Below are 17,373 nucleotides of genomic sequence, written 5' to 3'. Positions count from 1 at the left end.
GGAATTTGAACGTTGGATAAAGACATACAGCGATGAAAGATGATTGTGGCCGAGTTACCATATGCAGTGTCCCAGACAGAAAGACTGAGCTTCGCCCGTGGAGGTCCCCAGAGCTACCCCAGATCTATTCCTCCCTGAAGGATTGTTATTCAGTTTTCCCTTCCATTTTGTGAGCTTTCCCAATACCTTTTCAAATAAACCCTCCCCTCTTTTCTTTTTTGTGTGTGCTTAAACTAGTCAGAGTTCATTTCTGTTGTTTGCAACCAAAAAATCAAAACTGACATAGGCTCTAAAGCAAGGTGGTGATAGCAAAGGGAGATTAAAACAAAAAACAAGGATATCTGGAAGGTATTCAGAAGTCAGAATTAATAGGACTTGCTAACCAATTGGATCTATGGGCTACAGGATATAACCATTTCTTTCTTTCTTTCTTTCTTTCTTTCTTTCTTTCTTTCTTTCTTTCTTTCTTTCTTTCTTTTCTTTCTTTTCTTTCTTTTCTTTCTTTTCTTTCTTTTCTTTCTTTTCTTTTCTTTTTCTTTCTTTCTTTCCTTAAAGATTTTATTGGGGGAAGGGAAACAGGACTTTATTGGGGAACAGTGTGTACTTCCAGGACTTTTTTCCAAGTCAAGTTGTTGTCCTTTCAGTCTTAGTTGTGGAGGGCACAGCTCAGCTCCAGGTCCAGTTGCCGTTGCCAGTTGCAGGGGGCACAGCCCACCATCCCTTGTGGGAGTCTAACCAGCAACCTTGTGGTTGAGAGGATGTGCTCCAACAAACAACTGAGCCATCCGGGAGCTCAGCTCAAGGTGCCGTGTTCAATCTTAGTTGCAGGGGGCGCTGCCCACCATCCCTTGTGGGACTTGAGGAATTGAACTGGCAACCTTGTGGTTGAGAGCCCAGTGGCCCATGTGGGATCGAACCGGCAGCCTTCGGAGTTAGGAGCATGGAGCTCTAACTGCCTGAGCCACTGGGCCAGCCCTCTCTTTTTTCTTTTTGTAAGCTTGGTTACCTGAGAGAATGGAGAATGGAGGTGCAATTTACCAAATTAGAGAATAAAGGAGATGGAGCAAGTTTGGGGGAAACTGATGTTTTTGGTTTTGGACAGTTGAGTATGAGGTACAGATGGGGACATAGTAAATGGTTTAAAATATGGACCTGGAGCTCAAGATGGGGAGGTCTGGGATATAATCACACATTTGGTGGTCAGCCTCAAGAATATGTGCTAGTTGAAGATGTTGGAATAGACGAGATCAAGTAGGAGAAATGATGGGCTGAAAAGAGGCCAGGGCATAGGATAGAGGCCTAGAGGTTGCAAACACCAAAGGAAAAGCACCATGAATGGATGGTGTGAAGAACACTGAAAAGGAGTAGCCAGAGGTTGGAGGAGAACCAGGAAAGAGTAGCCACAGAAATCACAGGAAGGGACGAAACCATGACAAAGGGAGAGCTTCAACCTTAAAGCATCAAAAGTGTAACTTTTAAGGCATAGAAAAATTTGTTTTAAAACTCACAAAAATTACCCAAAGCTTAATAAACAACCCAGTGCTACCGGTTATAAGGCAGATACATCTGGGCTGAAAAAACATATTAAGCTTGAGTTCACGACAGAGCCAGGATTTGCTTGAACAAACACAGACCACCTGACAGAAGATAACGTGAATGCATTACACACTCTCCCACTGAGGGTCTTCTTTTTCAGGCATAGGGGCTCCATCAACCAAAACTCAGGTTGACCATCCCTTCCTGCTACCCCTTGGGTCCTGATCTATGATAGGACCTACAACTAGTTCTCCCTCATCCCTTCACCTCCACAACTTTCCACATCCAGATGGAGACCTCTCACCCCAGGTAACAGCTGGGTAGTAAGGATGGGGTGCTAATGGCGACACAGAGCACTCTGGGAAATGTGACCTTAGGCGCACAGAGCAGTACGTGAGGGCACCAGGCAGGAAGAACGCTTTGTGGAGCCATTTTCCTCCTCTCCTCCTACTTCTGACTGCTTATAAAATAGAAACTTCTACCATTTTGAAAGTATTGGTATCCACTTGTCTTTCCTTCTGCAATGACAAAGAAATGGCATATACGTGCTGAGCAAGAGTAGCTTATCCCCTTTCTGGTTCTTTCGCAAGCAGCCTGCCAGCAACATGTGGTAAGTTATCGGGGGAGGCTCTTCCTCTGTCAGGGAGAGTCCTATGGTTTATCCGTGACTAGGGGATTAGGAAGCCAATTTATTTTCAGTCCCCAGCCGCAGTCTCCAAACTAGCTTCTAACTGAAAAACCTGTATTTTGAACTTATCTGCGCTTACATGTTTTTATGAATTGCTTCAGAACCCGTAGGGAAGGAGATATGTTTGGTACCTCAAATCCTTCAATATCCTGGCTGCAGCTGTAGTTTTAATGTTCTCTATTGGTTCAGATATCAGAGAACCAGGAAATAGAGGTTTTAGGAAGTTATCTCTGTAGCAAAGCAAAAATGAAACCTTGCTAGAAACTGGAGACTGGGTAGAGAGCTCTGCCTAGCAACCTGTCTGCCATCCATGAGCAGAGTGGGACCAGGGTTTATAAATTCATTCATTTCATCTCATCTGTTGACCAACACCAAATCTGAACAGAACTAGCATTATTCAGCAATGAAGGAAAAGAAAATGATTTTCAGAGCTAAGGAGGAGAATGTGGCAGCAGTAATAGCCATTCTGCCATAAACAGGGAGCTAAGAAAGACTGCCAGAAATGGAGAAATACAAAGAAAAGCAGGAGATTAGGAATGTGGGGAATCCAAGGCCATGTAATTTGTTTGTAGATCTGCCTATTAAAATATGGGGATTTCTGCTCACAGAAGAGTGGAGGTCGTCTCGTCTCTCCACACAGAACTCAGCAGTCCTAAATGAAATAGACAAAAGTCCCTGTCCTCTTGAAGCTTATGGTTGGGTTGGGGGATATACACAATTGTGGCTTGTATCTGCTTTGGAATGACAACCGGCATCTCGGACTTGACAGGTCCACAATAATCCTTGATTCTCCCTCCCCTTAAAGCTATTCCTCTTTCAGTAAGTGGTATTGTTGTCCATTCTGTTGTTTAGGAAAAAAAAACAACAACAAAAAAAAACAAACCAAAACAACAACAACAACAAAACAAAAACACACCAAAAAACACAACATTGGAGTTATCCTTGATTTTTCTTTTTCTCTCGTTTCCTCAGCAACATGTCCAATCTGTCCATCGTCAAGCCCTGGTGATTACATCTTCCAAATATATTTCAAATGCGTCTGCTTTTTAGCCACCCTGGCCCAAGCCAAAGCTCCCTTTCACTCTGGGCTGCCCAAACACAATTGTAGCTTTCTTTGAGATGAATCTTGTTTGTGGGTGAGGGGGGGAAAGGAAAGTAATGTTGGGGAAGGAATGATGTATCAGGCAGAGAGATGAGACTGCATGTTGGCAGTTCCTATCCGCTCTGTTTCCCTTAAGAAATCATAGGTATTTCATAAGAAAGAATTCTAAATCATCTTTCTCAAGCTCTTAGAAAGGTTCTATAAACTACAGCTTAAGCATGCCATTTCTCGGAGTTTGCAAGCTGGGCCTGCTTCTCTTTTGTTTTCATGAACACCTAATTAGGCTCCCAGACAGTGAAAAAGTCACACAGGAGAAGGGGAGAGAAAGAAGCAAATGTATTTCTGTAGATAGATCTTTTATCATGTAAAAAAAAGATCACAGAATTTTCCTGCTCAAAATCTGTCAATACCTTTCTATCACATTTAGAATAAAACTCCTGTCACATTCTATAGGACCCTGTATGATTCTCCCTGCCCCCTCCCTAACTTCATCTCCTGCCAGTCTCTCCATCATGTCAGTGACTCTTGCCATCTTGGACTTCTTCCAATGTGGCAAGGATTTTTCATGCTTGGTTCACTATGATATATATCCCCAATGTCTGTAACAGCAGTACTTTGTACACAGGAGACACTCAGCAAATGTTGGTTGACTGAATGAGCAACTGAAAATTCAACTGAAAAGTCCCATGTAGACTATGTGAGATTTTGGTTATTTGATTTATTAGTGCGAGGCATTGTTGCTGATACTAGATAGCCATCTCAAACTTTCTTTTTAATCTTATTCTTAAAGAAGAAATACTAGGTGAAAGGAAAATTCAGGGTGGAACCAACATCAAGAGATTTATATGGCTTATCCACAGCCTCTCTGAGGCATTTCCCTACCCATCCGTCCTCTGCTCTGTGTTCTCAGTTTGGCCCTGATACATCCATTACTTTGGACCCAACGACATTTGTGAATACCATAGCATTATAGCAATGACTAGATGAAGAGGAAGAAGGCTCTGCTTGTAAGAATGAAGGAATACCATCTCAAAGGGTGCAAGTTCACAATTCGGAGCCTGCATCTGGTATGCCTTTACTTATGGAGTAAAGCTGACCCGGAAACAGTGGGAGGGCCCTGATCGGCAGGTAGGGCCAGCCTATTGGCTGTTTCAAATGAAGAGAGAATTATGACTTGACAGTGCTAGCTTTAGACATGACAGAAGGCAAACTAGGGACGTATCACACACGGATGAAGAGGAATTGCTCCTCAGGGGAAGATCCGAGATCTGAAATGTCAAAACTAGTCTTCTGGAAATGAAAAGAAGGATGTCCTTTGACTCTATATCTGGACCTAACTGCTTTTACGACTGAGGACTAAGCTAAGAACGCGTTGAAAAGATGTTTCTGATGACAATAGGTCTGGGAAAATGACTGGGTCTCAGAGAGATTTAATGCAACAGGAAAGGAAGGACATTAGGGAGCAATTTGGAATTACACCCCAAGGGGGAGCCCAGATCCAGGAAATTATTGAAAGTCGCCCTCTGATGGTAACAGATAGAAAGTCCTTAACAAGAACAATTGGGGGACTTCTCTTTGATGATTCCTAGGAATAAAAGCTTTGGGGAAGGATAATTCTGGAATCTACAAGCAGATACAGAGGAATTTTGGGTTTGGGGGCCCATTTCCATATGACCCAAGGGAAAAACGATATTGATTTGGATTTAAGGGAACCAATATGGCTAAATAGGTATTGGAAAGCTGATCAAATTAATAATTATGTTATTACATGTATTTTGGATGTTCCAATTCATAATTTAGAATACGAAAAGTAACCTCTAAATTGTGACTAAAACAACATTTAAGCTTTTTATAATTGGATCTGCAAGGCGTCCAATCAATTTCCTTGGTGTCTGCCCTCTTTACCCCTTACAGCAGACATCTTTGAGGGGTTACGAATATGCTGGAGGTTGGCATAGGGAGTAGTCCTCCTCCTTCTCTTACTGTGTAGCTTTAGGCAACTCCTCAACATGCACAGACGTTAATCTTTACCTGAGGCTGTTCTCTGGGGAGAGAGTCCGTTTGACAAGTTGCTGGAGTTGGGCCCACAGATACCTCTCCGGAGACTAGGGGATTCTATGTTGGTCCATGAGCAACTTTGGAAATTCTCCTGAGAAGTTTCATCACCCAATTTATAAAAAGAAAAACTATATAGACATGTACTGTACCAGATTAAAACCTTAACCTAATCCAACCTCAATTAGTATAGGGAAAAATATCCATACATGGAAGAGAAATATTAATACATCTTCCTATTCAAAACTTTTTGGTCAGATACTTCAGTCCACACAATTCAAACATTCAATGACACTACTGTTTTAATATTTGGAAATGCCTGTATGCCTTTTTATGACCTAATTTAGTGAGTCTAATATGTTCCATAGAAAAAAACAATATCTAATTTCACTGTAGGGCTTGAGAGCAGAATAAACACTGAGGAAGCAAATATGAGTAATATTTTGATATAATAAAAGAAACTATCCAAACTGAAGTACAAAGAGAAAAATGGCTGAGAAAAATGGATAAAGCCTCAGATAGCCATAGGACAGTATCAAATGGTCTAACTTATGTGTAATTGGAGATGCTGGTAAGGAGTGTGTGTGGATATTTGAAGAGACAATGGCCTAAAAGTTTCCAAATTTAAAGAAAAATATGACATATTTTTTAAGTTTGGCAAAATTGCATGTTAAAATTTTAAGAGTAATTTCTAGAAGAATATGTAGATAGACCCACATAATATCTTGCTTGTTAATATTGTGAATATTTCCTTGCTTTTAAGTATCAATTTTATAGAAGTATATCTCTCAATACAAATGTTTTCTATCTATTGTTTAAGAAAAATTTATATTCATGTCCACAAAACTCAATACAACTTTAAAAATATGTATTTTAAAGATATGCAAGTAATAATTTGATTTACATTCCAACTATAATTAGTAGAATGTCAAAATTACATGTAGTCATTTTATAAAGCACGAGTATTGGCAAAGGAATATGCAACTCAGATGTTGCTGGTGCTGGGAGACCAAATTATTGCATCAAACCAGCTGTTTAACAATTGTATTAATTACTTCTGATCAGAAAGCAGTTTTAAAGCATTTTTCTTCCTAATGCGATGATCTGATAAATAATGATAGATATGTGTTTTAGTTATGTTTTAAGAACGTGATTGGGAGAGTTTTGTTGACATATAACCCATTATAATATTTCCATTTAAAATGATAGGAAATACTCTTGCTTAGCATTTTTATACAGAACATCTGGTTTACAGGAAAGGGTTATTGACTTAAGTGGGAGGTGCCCAAAAATAAATGTATAATTTTCAAATAAATAGAAGTGAATAAAAACCTTGATGCAATACAAATCAAGAAAAGACAAGGAATAAAAGCAAAGACAAAAACATAGTAAATTGAAAATACAAAATAAGATAGTAGAAATAAGTCCAAATAAACCAATATTCAGAATAAACAAAGGGACTAAGCTTACCTACGAGACAGATATTCTCAGGTTGGATTTTAAACATCCAGCCATATACTGTTTACCTAGACATATCTAAAACACAGTGACACAGAATGGCTGGAAACAAAGGAATGTAGGAGAAAGGAGAAAGTGTCTTGCTCTCTTTTTCCTCTTTTTAAATCTCCTCCACTTCTATCCATTTTGCCTCCTGTGCCATCATACCTGTGTTACAGGTGATGTCCAAGAGTCTCCCCACAAACGAGAGCCAATAACAGCAGCTTATTGACTGACATCCAGGGGGATCTCGGCAGATATTGGGTTATCTTGGCTAGGATAAAAAAAATACTAGAAGCTGTTTGTTTTCATCTGGCAGGACCAGCAATGTACTTTCACCATCTTGCTGCAAGTATGTCAGACATTGACCTATGATGCTGGAACTGGACACTATAAACTTCATTTTCTAGATTCCCTTGCTGGCTACATTCTGGTTAGTCTCTGCCAATTGGAGGCACTCTCAGGTACTGGAAAGTGGAGGAAGAAAGGAAGTCTCTTGCACTTTCCAGTTTGAGTCTGCATACCCTCCAGCTCCAGCCTCCCTCTTCCTCAAGAATTCCCAGCAATAGCTTCACCATGCCCCATCAAGATACAAGTAGCAGCCAAGTCCACCACACTCTTTTATCCGTTTAGCCATATCCCTTAAGTGGTTTAGGCGATACTCCCTCAGCAGTCTACACACTAGCAGGGAAGTATCCTCTTCTCTAGGTTCTGTAACACCACGTCTTCCATTTTGTTCCCCCAGCTCTAGGGATGGTAGCTTCTTCCTAAAGGTACCGTGTTTCCCCAAAAATGAGACCTAACCGGAAAATAAGCCCTAGCATGATTTTTCAGAATGCATCCCCTGAACATAAACCCTAATGCATCTTTTAGAGCAAATCTTAATATAAGACCTGGTCCTATTTTCAGGGAAACACGGTAGTAATCTCTGAGTTACCTCAAATTCTCTTTTTTTGCTTGTTCAGTGTTCCAACAACCATGTTAATTACCTTTATCCAACCAATTAATTACCTTTATCAAACAAATACCCTTTATTTGAAATGCCAAGCATGGTTTCCACTTTTCTGACTGGACCCTGATATAAGGTTCCGAATCCTCTCACCATCCCAAAGAAAATTACACTTGCCCGCAAAGTATCCTAAAAGCCTTGGTAAAACACATGCCTGCCAGGCAAGTGGGAAATCTGCGAGTCTTTACATCCACATGTCTTCTAAGGGGTCCAGTTGTGGGGTATCTGAGGATATTTCCTCCCAAGTAAATGACTGACCTGCCTTATGCTAAGAAAAACGCACTGTACCTGGAGGCAACAAATGACACATTGGGGTGTGCTGTCTTGAGAAATTCAGCAGCTGACTCTTTTGAAAACCTGCCAGATTTGAGTGGACCCCAAAGCAAGAAATGTTTCTTCAGCTGGTTCAGGCGACAAACAAGCAGTACTGTCATGTGGCTCTGTGATTTAGCAGACCCGATGATGTTAAAAGGTTAGGGTGATGGAAGGAGCCTGTGAAGTGAAGCCGTGGTAATAGGATTACATTAGCGACTCCTAGGCTCTGGGGGAAAAAGCCATGTCTTTGTGGACATGTCCAGGTAACTATTCTTATGAAACCATGTTATAATTTCTTTGTGACTATATCCCCAAATAAAAATGCTGGGTCACGATATAGATATGTCTGTCTAATAAAATCTATCTAAGAAATGCTACATTGCTCTCCACAGTGATTGCCTCAGTCTGTTTTCCCAGCAGTAGTTCGTGGAGGTTCCTGGATTCTCACACCTGTTGCAAACACTATTCTTTCTATGCCCAGAAATTCATAGATTTCTTTTTCTGCCTTTGTGGTCTCATCTCCCAGTTTCTGTGTAATTTGTTTCTGGTCAGTCCTTATTTTTTTCTGTACAAATTGGGAGGATAATATTGTTTATATTAATTAGTATGTGAATATGGAAATATACATTGATTAATTTTTATTAAGTCTTTATATTTTAGGGCAGTTTTAGCTTCACAGTAAAATTGAGTGGAAGATATTTCCATATACCTGCTACCCCCACACATGCCTGGCCTTCCTTATCATCAGTGTCTCCCATCAGAGTGGTACATTTGTTACATTTGGTGAACCTACGGTGACACATCACCCAAAGTCCATCATTTACATTACGGTTCATTCTACGAGTTTGGACAAATATGTATGTCCAAATATGTAATAAAATACTGCTATCATTATGGTTATCATATAGAGCATTTTCACTGCTCTAAAATTATTCTGTCCTCCACCAATTATTTTTTCTCCCCCAACCCCAACCCTTGGCAACCACTGATTCTTTTACTGTCTCATTTTGCCTTTTCTAGAATGCCACACAGCTGGAATTATACGGTAGCCATCATTTCAGATTGACTTCTTTGAATCAGTAATATGCATTTCAGGTTCCTCCATGTCTTTTTATAATTTGATAGCTCATTTCTTTTTAGTGCTGAATAATATTCCATTGTCTGGATGGACCACATTTCCATAGCCATTCACTTACTGAGGGACCTCTTGGTTGTTTCCAAGTTTGGCAATTATGAAGAAAGCTGCTATAAATATCCAAGTGGAGGTTTTGTGTGGATATAAATTTGCAACTCCTTTGGGTAAGTATCAAAGAGTATAATGGTTGGATTGTGTGGTAAGACGTTTAATTTTGTAAGAAACCACAAAACTGTCTTCCGAATTTATTGTACCATTTTGCATTCCTATCAGAAATGAATGAGAGATCCCTGTTGCTCCACAGCCTCACCAGCATTTGGTGCTGTCAGTTTTTCTGATTTGGGCCATTCTAATAGGTGTGTAGTGGTTATCGCATTGTTTTAATCTAAACTCTTCTTTAGAGGATTGTCCTTGGGCAGTTGGAGCCACTTAGCCCAGAGAATAGGAATTGTCTGGGGGGTTGGGTCTCTCCAGGGCATCCAGTAGGCAAAGGGCGACTGCAGTATTAAGCATTAAATCCCACTCCTTTGCTTTAAAATGGTTCAGATTGAAGTGTAATTTCCTTGCCAGAACTCCCCTAACAGGGTCAGGTTGATGCTAGGACCCTGTCTGAACTACATCTTTCTTTGGTTTCTTCAGTTTTTCTGTCCTGCCTCTCCAACTCCCTTACCAGTTTATCCTGGAATGACTTCCTTAATAAATCACTTGCCAATGAATCCACATCTTGAGGACTGCTTCTGGGGAACATGAGCTAAGATACCTACCCCCAACACACACAAACACTTAGTATCATTCAACTTTCTAATTATTTTCTATCTAACAGATGTAAATTAATAACTTGCTGTTGTTTTAATTTGAATTTCCCTGATTATTTAATGAGCATAAGCATTTCTTCATATCTGTATCAACTTTTGGTTTGTGCTACAAATGCTGGTTTATATCTTTTGCCCATTGTTTTATTGGGGTTGCTGTCTTTTTGTTTGTTTGCTGTCTTTTTGTTTGATCTTTTTGTTTTGTTTGTTTTATTGGGGTTGCTGTCTTTTTGTAAGTTTGCAAGATGTTTTTTTGTATATTCTAGATATCAAACCCTCAGTTTTAAAGTGTACAAGTAACCTCCTTTAATTCTATTATCAATTAATGTTTTCCCTGGACAGAAAATTTTCTTTTTTTGTTTGTTTGTTTTTAGTACCTCCAAGACTTTCTTATTAATCATTTTGAAGTGAACAATTCAGTGACATGTAGTTCAAAGTGCTCTGTAACCATCACTTACTTCCATCTAGTTCCAAAACATTTCCATCACTCCGCAGTAAAACCTCTTATGCATTAAGCAGTTTTTCCCCATCCTCTCTACCCTCCAGCCCCTGGCAATCACCAATCAGTTCTATCTCTATGGATTTTTCTATTCTTGATATCTCATATAAATGGAATCATACAATATGTGACCTTTTGTGTCTGGCTTCGTTCACTTAGCACAATGTTTTGGAAGTGCATCCATGTGACAGCATATATCACTACTCCATTCTTTTTTACGGCTGAGTAATAGTCCATTGTATGAGTCCACCACAATATGTTTATCCATTCTTCCATTGATGGACATTTGTGCTGTTTCCACCTTTTGGCTATCGTGAATAGTGCTTCTGTGAACACATGTGTAAATGCACTTGTTTGAGCACCTGTGTTTAATTCTTTGGGGTATATGCCTAGGAGTGGAATTGTGGGGTCCCATGGCAATTCTGTTTAACTTTCTAAAGAACAACCAAACCATCGTGTACTGTGGCATTCTCACCAGCAATGTACAAGGGTATCAATTTCTCCACATCCTTGCCAATACTTGTTATTTTCTATTTTTTAAAATTGTAGCCATTCCAGTGGGTGTGAAGTGGTATCTCATTGTAGTTTTGGAAAGGTTAAATTTTAATGTATTCAAATTCATTCAAAAAACATTTTGCCTTATGGTTTATGTTTCCTTTTTTAAAAAAATGTCCATCCCTACTCCTAGGACATAAATACATTCTCTGATCACTTTTCTATAACTTTTACCCCCCACATTTAAATCTTTAACCCACCTAGAATCCCCCTTTGTATTTGATGTTAGGTAAGGATACAATCTGTACCTCTCAATATAGTGATGATATTAGGTAATAATCCAGTTTATCAACTTCATCTACTAAATAAATAAATAAATAAATAAATAAATAAATAAATAAATCCATCCTCATTTCTCAATGGACTTTTAGTGATTTCTCTAGTATATGTTAAATTCTGGTAAATAGTTGTCTCTAAATTCTCTATTCTATTTCAATGGTCTATTTGTTCTTGAGCCAAAATTTGTTTATATCAGGTATTAAGAGCCAACATTCTGTTAATATCAGGTCGGGCAAATTCTACCTCAAGGTTCTTATTTTTCTAAGGTTTATTGTTTTTGAAGTTGACTTTTATTCATATTTAAGTGTCAGGCTATCATCTTTCTCAAAATGTCCAACTAGAATTTGAGTTGGGTTACTTAAAATTATAGATGTAATATTTAGGAAAATATTACAATATAAAGTTGTAACAGACAAAAGCATGACATTTTATATATTTAGATCCTCTTCATATCCTTTACTCATTTTTTTTCCAAAATAAGTATTATATTATCAAGGAGGTAAAATTCTGTTTATTTAGATTTTCTTTATGTACTTTATTAGAGTTTCTAAGTTTTATTCATAGAAGTCTTATGTATATTGGATTAAATGTACACCTAGTTACTTCATAGTTTTTGTTGCTGTGAACAGTGTTTTATTTTTATTACATTTTCTAGTTGGATATTATTGGTTTGGGGAAATTAGTTCTAATGGTTGATTCTGTTGGTTTTTCTAGATCGATGCTCATATCATCTGAAGATAATGGCAGTTTGATCTCTTTTCTTTTAATCCTTCATCCACTTATACTCTTTTTCTTTTCTTATAAAGTTGGCCAGGATGTTGAATATAAACAATAGCAGAGATGGGGCATCTTAATCTTGCTAGTTTCTCCATTAATTAAGTTTGCTGTTCGTGTTTGACATATCAGCTTTATCAAAGTGAAGAATTTCTTCCTATTCTTAGTTTTCTGAAAGGTTTTTCTTCATCATAAACAGGTGTTTATAAAAAACCAAATGTTTGCAACAACATGGATGGACCTAGAAGATACTATGCTAAGTGAAATAAGTCAGACTGAGAAAGACAAATACTGTATGATCTCACTTATACGTGGAATCTAAAGAACAGAATAAACAAACACATAAAATAGAAACAGACTCATAGATACAGAGAACTAACTAATGGTTTGCTAGATGGGAGGGAGGATGGGGTATGGGTGAGAAAGGTGAAGGGATTAGGAAATACAAATTGGTCGTCACAAAATAGTCACGGGGATGTCAAATATAGTATGGGGAATGTAATCAATGTTGTAAAGACTATGTAGTGTATCAGATGGGTACTGGACTTATCGGAGGGAATCACTTCATAGATTATATAAATGCCTAATCACTGTGCTGTACACCTGAAACTAATTTAAAAAATCAAATATTTTTGCTGCTTAGTTGTGTAAGGTTTTTTCCTGCATTTTTCCTTCAGTCTATTGATGTTGTGAATTTGCTTGATAGATTTTCTTATATAAACTCATACCTCAATTTCTGAGATACATTTTGATTGTTCAAGGTTGGAAGATTGGTGACAACGAGGTTTGGGGAAAAGATTTTTAATTTCTTTAAAAACATTTTCTTGACCCCACTTCTCTCTCCTTCCCTTTAAATAGCAAAATTCCTTGAAAGGTTTGTTTGTACTATTTCCAATATTTCTCCTCCCGTTTTTCTTGATCCCACTTCAAACCACCGTACATTATAACACTTTACTAAAACTGCTCTTAGAATGTCACCTGCATTGCTTCTTCCAATGGAAATTTCAGGTCACATCTCATTTAACCTAACAGCAGCCCTTGTCTTAGTTGATCAGCTCTCCTTGGTTTCCAGGGCACCACACCATCAAATGCAAGTTTAAATCTCCCCATCTCTCCTAAAATCCTGATCAGATATCCACCTTCACATCTGGACTTGGATGTCCAAAAAACACGTCCAAATCAGCTCCTAATATCCGCCCAGCATAATATACACCAAGCTCAGACTTACTGCACTCTTTCCTATCTCAGTGAATAGCAATTACATTCTTTCCAGGAGCCAAAAACCTTAGAGACAAACTTCTCCCTTTCTCTCACATCCACCGCTGTTATCCTCTGTCCCTGCTACCATCACCTGTCTAAGCCACCTGTCTAAGCCACCTGTCCAGTCCCTTGACTGGATTACTGCTATATCCTCCTAACTGGTCTCCTTTTAACATGGCTCCTCCTTTCCACATCAGTTTATCTCAACACAACAGCCAGAATGCTGACGCAAGCACGTCAGATCATGCTGCTTCTCTGTTCAAATCCTCCAGTGGTTTCCCAGATCACTCAGAATGAAGCCAAATTTCAGATAATGTTCTACAAAGCCTCACAGGGTGGTGTGGCCTCCACCCTGCCTCCCTCATGCCTTCACCTCTCTGATATTATCTCTTACTATTGTCCGTCTCGCTCAAGCCACCTCACCTACCAGCCTTCTCTCTGGTTTTCATATATGCCAGGCATGATCTCCAAGCCTTTCCACTTGCATGGTTTGCTTTTCATGAATACCTACAGGCTTCTTCCTGACATTCCGGTTTCCCCAGAAGCCTTCTCTGTCATCGTATTTATGACTGTGATTGTCCTTTTCAGCCAATATTTTCTATATCCCTTCACTACTTTATCTTCTCATTATTTGTAAATATGTAACATGCTATATATTTTACATATGTCCTTGATGAGCTACGTGAGGTTAAGTGTTTTTGTCTGTTTTTTGACGGCTCTATCCCAACATCTGAATAGTGTTTGGCACAGAATAAATCATTTTTGAAGAAAAGTGTGCTGAATAACTCTTGTGTGCCTCTCTGAACTCTCTCTTCCCTTGTTTCCACCTTCCTATTGGGTGAGCTCAAACGCATGTCACAGCTTTCCTGTAAGTGACCCTCTCTACATGACTTTATCCTTCTGAGTCCTGGAAACTTTTCTTTTCCCTCTGCTTTTGGGGTCTAGGCGTGGCTAACAACACTAGAGTATTAGGTGTATCCTTTGTGGTTTCCTTACATGCTGTCTACACCATTGTACATAACCCTCTTTACCTTGAATTATCTTAATTTGCATGGACCATTTGTTTCTGCTGGGACCCTGAGTGACGGAGAATGAATGAATGAACTGCTCAGAATAAACCCAGAGTGTAAGAATATGTGTCCTCTGTGGCCGCTCCCCGAAAATCTCCTACTGAATTATCAGGTAGATTAAATAACCTGTCCTATAGATGTGAATTGGCCTCTTTCCCAGCACTGAGAGCTTGTTTCACGGGCTCATGAACAAAGTGAAATAGTGACAGATTTGGAGCTTATACAGAGATTCAATAACATGGATTTTTTTTTTTTTTTCCTTCTCAGGTTATCAACCTGTGAACAGCGACAGCCCTGAGCCCTCGCAGTGGGGCGCATGGTGGTGGATGAGTTACACTGAATCCCTTCCATCATGGATGGGTCTGCTTTTTTCCCACCTGGAATAAACACTCTGGATAGGAATTTGTTTTCCCCACCTGCCCTTCCTCTACCATGAGCATCATTTTCAGACTTAGTGTTGCACCACTAACACAGTATCTCATGTAACTTTGTTTTGGACCAAGAAATTCCCTCTTTCATAAAAGAAGTAGAGCTGAAGGTTATGTTCATGGGACCCACTGGTTTTATCTTATGCTGCATCACCCAGAAGTCGCTGGGTAGTAAGCCTTTCGAAGACTCATTTTGGTGTCAGCTGGGAGGCAACACTTGCAAGATGGAGATGCTTGATGGGGCATGTGGTTGGCACCAGGACTATATATGAGCTGTTTCTACCAAAGCTGGAATACACGGGGCAGGGTGAACATTGGCTGGGATACTCCTGTCACTTGCAAAGCTTTTATGTTCCTTCTCGCTGCTTTGCACTCTGCTTGTTTAAAGCCCCTAATACCAAAAGAAGGAATGCTTCCACCAAGAGATCCTATTGAACTAGAAGCTGAGACCACCTCCTGGTCATTGTGGGCTCCTCAAACCACTGGGAAAATAGATTTAAAAAGCAAGTTATGAGGTTGGCTGGTGTGCATTTAATCCTTGGTACATTTGCTGCTATACTAAGAGGACAAAACTGGAGAGTGGAGTATGAATGGACTCCAGGGGTCTTAGGAAGGGGAAGAGATGAATGTATGGATGTCTAAGGTAATTGTCTTAGAGAAGAATCTCAACTATTGGGTATAAAATGAACATTTTTCTTTAGTGATTGCTATTATCTGTGCTTTTTTGGAAACTTCCTTTTCTAGCCATTCATCTATTAGAAGAGTCATTTTCAGTTCTTATGACTCCTTGCTGTTCATTCCAAAATTTAAATCTTGTACGTGATTTTTAAAGTCTCCCCTAAATGCTTCATTCTCCCTTGTTGCTAGTGGCTTATAATGCAGGGAGGCTGTCTCTCTCCCTGGCACATGCCCCTCTGATGATGGAGGAGGGAGGAGGGGTAGCCAAGGTAGAGACCTTCTTCTGGGTTGTCCATGAAGAGATTGTCTGTTTCTCATTGGCTCACTGTCTGTGGGCATAGTGTGGAGAAGGTGGTAGTTTCACTGAGAGCAGACTTGCTGTCACGCTTTCCCCATGGCTGCCTTCCAACTTGGGTCCTCATATCACATTGTGTGTGTGTGTGTGCATCTTGGCCCCACGGTGGCTGTGCCAGCAAGACTGTGGCCCCCACTCTCATCCACCCGCTGCTGCTGACTCTTGGGCCCACAAGCATTTGGAGGATCCACAGGCTGTTCCTTCTAGGAACTAGGAACGGGGTGAGGGAGTAGTCCTGGCTTCCTCTCTCCCTTGTTGTTAGCCATCATCACACCACTTCTCCATTTTGATCTCAAAGCACATGGCAGGTTCCTTGGTGATCCTTTGTTGATGAAGACATTTACCTGGAGTACCAACTGCCAGCCTCCCTTACGGGACATTGTTAGGATACTCAAGAAAATCACTCTGCAAGGAATTGTATTAAAACGGGTCTTTCTCTTTTTGGTTAGGAGACAGTCTCCTAAATTAATTGAAACCTGTAAGTCTCAGTTTATAAGGAAAAGAATACAATTTCCCTTTCAAAACAAGGGCAAGTCTGGGGTCAGATGGCCATGCCCTGCTTCTGGATAAGCGTGAGCTGGACTCTAATGGCTCCTGTCTACTGACTTCCAGCTCTTTGGTGCTCTGTCTTGACCCTGTTGCCAAGCCTCTTGCCATTTAGCTTTTACAAGCATGGACCATCGGATATACTCAACTGCACAGCTAAGGGGAACGGACCCAACTCTGGAAAACAATCCAGAAAAGAATTTTAGCACCTGGCTCTATTCTATGCCAAGACTCAAGGTGATGTGTTATGCTGGAAAAAATGATTTAACTTAGCCCAATGCATTGTTCTGCTTAAATCAGCACCTGACAGGTAAGAGAAGGCCTTCATTTCTCTTCTTCCCCTAGTGATTCCATTATGGGAAAGGTTGTTTATGTCCTGGCCAGGATGACTACATTCTCTATCTTCCATACCAAGCATTTACAGCTGGACACCTGGAATTGACTTTTCCACAATGACATACTACACTCTAAACGAGACGGGATGCCAAGCAACAAGCTCTTTGGAATAGAGCATCACTTGACTGGGTGCCCATGATATGGCTCAATGCCCCCAGACAACCCCTCACAGGTGACTTTCTGAGGTCACTCTCTGAGCCCTCTCATGGCCACCTGATATCTCCTAGGCTGGCCCAATTTAAAGAGTCTCATCCCAATAGGTTGGGTCATGGCTGGGTATCTGTCACCCTGGATTCTTCGTAGCTTGTCTCAGGATGGCAATAAGTCCTCGGGGGTATTTACAAAGGTCTGAGGTGATCAATCGTTAGCTAAGTCTGTTCCAGT

Source organism: Rhinolophus sinicus, chromosome 8 (assembly GCF_057876585.1).
Source record: "Rhinolophus sinicus isolate RSI-liver-muscle chromosome 8, RSI-T2T, whole genome shotgun sequence".
Taxonomy (NCBI): domain Eukaryota; kingdom Metazoa; phylum Chordata; class Mammalia; order Chiroptera; family Rhinolophidae; genus Rhinolophus; species Rhinolophus sinicus.
Note: the sequence above shows the minus strand (reverse complement) of the source record.